This window comes from Limulus polyphemus, unplaced genomic scaffold (genome assembly GCF_000517525.1).
Source record: "Limulus polyphemus unplaced genomic scaffold, Limulus_polyphemus-2.1.2 Scaffold5369, whole genome shotgun sequence".
NCBI classification, from domain to species: Eukaryota; Metazoa; Arthropoda; class Merostomata; order Xiphosura; family Limulidae; genus Limulus; species Limulus polyphemus.
In genome coordinates, this window is record NW_013670979.1 from 18,657 (window position 1) to 23,514 (window position 4,858).

A 4,858-nucleotide genomic window follows, 5' to 3' on the forward strand; every position below is an offset into this window, starting at 1 on the left:
CCTTTGTTTAAGAACGAATCTCTGGTTTGTTTGTTTGAAGTTAAGCACAAAGCTACAATGGGCTATCTGTGCTCTGACCACCATGGGTATCGAAACCCGGTTTCTAGTGTTGTAAATCCGCAGATATACCGCTGTGCCACTGGGGGGGGGGGGCACCTGTGTGGACAGAGCACAGCAGAAAGCCCATTGTGTTGCTAGGTGCTTAATTACAAACAAAAACTCTCATACATATAAAAAAATATGTGTTGTTGGCCACCAGTAGTTGGTTGGTTTAAAATTAATATTTTTCGAAATGGTTGGACTGATGGGTGTTTTTTTTCAATATTTTTATCTAATTTGGGTTTATCTAATTTGGGTTTATCTAATTTGGGTTTCATTCTACTTAAAATTCCTCACATGCCATACATTTACTCCGATGAATAGAAATATATTCAGTTGTCACGAAAAATTTCGCCAGCACTTAATTATGCTATTTTTACAACAGGGCTGTTTCCTTGTACCTTATTTAAATGGTCACGCTTTGGTTAAAAGCTTACTAACAACGCTGGAGTAAAACTCTTAAATCGGTTGCACTCTTGTGAAGAGTAAAAATGTTCCCACAATTAGATTCAAGTACCTACATCACAATAAATTACATACATTTTTTTTTTAAAATACCAGCAACTGAACATATTTCTCTTTCTACGCATAATTAATAATCAAAGTTTTTATGCGCCTTTCTTCTTTCTAGAACTAAATTTGTCCCCCTGGTGGGACAGCGGTAAGTTCAAGGACTCATAACGCTAAAGTTCGAGGTTCGATTCCCCCCGCAGTGGACACAGCAGATAGCTCACTGTGGGTTTGCTCTAAAACAAATAAACAAACGAAACGGAATTTGTAAAGTATTTAAAGTTATCAAAGATTAGGCGAAAAATTAAATAATTCAATGGGATTTTATTTCATCATTTTTCCCAACTTATTTGTCAGTAATTCAATGGGATTTTATTTCATCATTTGTCCCAACTTATTTGTCAGTAATTTAATGGAATTTTATTTCATCATTTGTCCCAACTTATTTTTCAGTAATTCAATGGGATTTTATTTCATCATTTTTCCCAACTTATTTGTCAGTAATTCAATGGGATTTTATTTCATCATTTGTCCCAACTTATTTGTCAGTAATTCAATGGGATTTTATTTAATCATTTGTCCCAACTTATTTGTCAGTAATTCAATGGGATTTTATTTCATCATTTGTCCCAACTTATTTGTCAGTAATTCAATGGGATTTCATTTCATCATTTTCCCCAACTTATTTTTCAGTAATTCAATGGGATTTTATTTCATCATTTTTCCCAACTTATTTGTCAGTAATTCAATGGGATTTCATTTCATCATTTTTCCCAACTTATTTTTCAGTAATTCAATGGGATTTTATTTCATCATTTTTCCCAACTTATTTTTCAGTAATTCAATGGGATTTCATTTCATCATTTTTCCCAACTTATTTTTCAGTAATTCAATGGGATTTCATTTCATCATTTTTCCCAACTTATTTTTCAGTATGTTTTTAAGTAATTGTTCTTTTTCTTCTTTTTGTTTCTCTGAACATTTGCAAGGTTTCAGATCATATTTGCGTATTGTTTCTTCAACCCAGTGGATCAACTGGGATTCTGAAAGAACTGGAACTCCTTTTTTATGATCCATTTTGACATTCCAATCACAAGACCAACAACGCTAATGACTTTAATCTTCAAGAAACGGAACACTGTTCCGTTCCAGTTTAACCCCTGCTATAAAGTTTGTATTGTTAAATGATGGCTATAATAACAAGAAAGTTCAAGTAATTTGTAAATGCCCCCCAATGGCACAGCGGTGTGTCTGCGGACTTACAACGCTAGAATCCTAGTTTCGATACCCGTGGTGGGCAGAGCACAAATAGCCCATTGTGTAGCTTTGTGCTTAATTACAAACAAAAAATTTGTAAATATAATAGTTGGCAGATAGATGTTTTATCGTTTCTCTCATTCCTCCCTCCGCTAGTTCAGAGATAATATTAAGGGCTTGCAACGCTAAAATCCGGGGTTCGATTCACTACGTTGGTTAGATACTCCATTGCGTAGCTTTGCATTTAACAAGAAATACACTCTTTCAAAAAGTATAAAATATCAATTTTAAACAAATTATTCAAAGAAACGCTTTAATAGTTTTATTCTGTTCTTAGTCGAAAACTGCACAATGGGCTATCCGCAATCTGTACACCACGTGGAAATGAACCCCGGATTTTAGAGTTATAATTCCGTAAACTTACCGCTGACCAACCGAGAGACATCTAGTGAAAGATCCCACAACTGTTTACTACTGAACTAACCCTATTGATCATAAGTTTTGCGATTCATTGTTATGTATAACGAATCGCTAGAGTCCATTGTACGTTTCTTTCAAACCTTTTTCCCATACTGAGTCAATAAGAAAAAAAAACTTTTTCTTAAGGACTTCATTAGGCTTATGTGTATCAAAGACTGTTTTTATTTCTCGTTTAACCGGTAGGTGCTTATTTTGTTACTTGTAAGCTAAGGTTGAAGACCTGTGGTGGCTGTTATAAAACTGGTAAACAATGAAAGAAGTCCGTTTTTTTTTATGACTGAAGATTTACATGTGCATGTGATAGTTCAATAGAACAAAACAATGGTCCTATATCCTTAGAATTAAACCTACAAATTAGGGAAGAGAGAGAGAGCTCACATTGTTATTTAATCACTATTGTGTATTTTGTGAAGGAAGTATTATAATAACCACTGCTACGCTGGGAAGGAAGTAATATAATAACCACTGCTACGCTGGGAAGGAAGTAATATAATAACCACTGCTACGCCATTTGGCTAAAACTTTAACAAGCAACATGATGTTATTTAGATATCGATAGACAGACAGGTGTACATATATTATCGGTATCTTCTGATCAAAGCAGGCTATGCAATCATAGATCAGATCTAAAAATTATCATAGTAATTAATATGGCAAATGTAATATGTTGGTCTGACTTATAATGATTAGAGCTGCATTCCTTCATTGGTTGGATACCATTGCTATTGGTGATTATTTTCATACTTTGAGTGTGTAGATCAAGGAAAGCAAGTTTCTCACATTGATTTTGAAAATCGAGCTAAGCCAGTTTTTACATTTTGAGTTTGGAGATCAAGCTAAGCCAGTTTTTTCACTGTGAGTGTGCATGTAAGAATCAAGCTAAGTCAATTTCTCACTCAATTTTATGAATTTTCAGACACAGAAATACACGATGAAGTGAACATCCACAGGCTATTAGTTTCCTAACTTTCAACGAGAAGGCTAAGAGTCAGAAAATAAAATCAAATAAATCATTATTACACTTTTTTTATTGGTCAAGTAGATTGTATTTGTAATGTTGGTAACATGTACACTTGACAAAATCTTTAATTTTTTTACAGTAAGTGTTCATAGTGTAGTTGCTACTTCTACTAATTTATTTCCCCAAAATTCTAACCCATTTTGGATTTTTTTTTCTTCAGATTTATGATTGAAAAATTCTTGGTTTTAATCTGAAGGAGTTTTTAGGACCAACAAATAAAACCATTTTTTAAATTTCGTGAAATAGTTATGAGTTAGATCACTAGGTACCAAGTATTTTAAAATTGATATTATTTAATTTCAGAATCACCTTAAATTGTATAAAAATGGCATAAGGAATATTTTGAACATTATAAAAGAAATACAGTTTTTAATATTGAAATTATATCTGTGGCCAAACAAAATAATACTATATAAACAATCAAAAGTGTTTAAAAGTTTTAACAAAACGATATATAAAAGGCATGATGCTAAAATATGGTTTACAGTATAAAGATTTTGTGTAAATTAGTTATAAGTAAGAAATTTCACGCATTTGTAATATCATATGACGGATTTGAAATGAAACTTCATAAGATTAATATTCTGAAGATATATTAGAAGCATTTCTTATGATGTATTAATTATTATGAAAGCTTCATCTTAAATTCATCACTAAATATATATATATATATATTATGGAGTTTAATCGATAAAAACATATTCTGATGCTCAAATAACTTTTATCAGTAGTAAATACACACTACAGGCTTTGTTTGTTCTCAAGATTTTTAGAAATGGCGTTTTAGATAGGTATGGCAGTTCGAGTTTTTACTTTAAAATAGGTAAAAAAAATGTCTTTATTTAATTCAGAGAAAATTCTTATTCTAGTCAATTGAACAAATGTTTATATTCGTTGTAAAACAAATAAAAGACCTTCCTTCCATAAATTGAACTAACACTAAATAGTTTACGATTCCTTGTACATGAAAAATCTCTTTCTAAACATGAAATTATCTTAAAACATGATCTCTTAACAGCTTTAAAAGTTTAAAAGTGTTCGACTAGTAGAGCCATGCAAAACACTATAGTAATTCAATGAATTTATCCACACTGCAAAACATGGACTGTTACAACTTGACAACGAATGAGTCATATTTGATCCTATTCCAGTCGTCATAAAGTTTTTGATTCAAAAAACAAACCTCTTTATTCACGACTCTCCGATTTGGTAGCTTAAACATTTATTTGTTTGTTTTAATGCAAAACCAAATTGGACTATTTTGCTGTGGCTACTGCGGGGAATCGAACTCCGGATTTTAGCTTTTCTAGTCTATAAACTTACCACTTTACCACTAGGGGGACAGTTTAAATATAGTTGTGGACGTTAACTATTTTCATTAAAAGATGCAAAACCATATTTATAAACTCAGACTATTAATTTTCTGTACATGATCTAAATGTTCTTACCGAACAATTTTAGAGTTAAAATAATAAATAATATTACAACGTT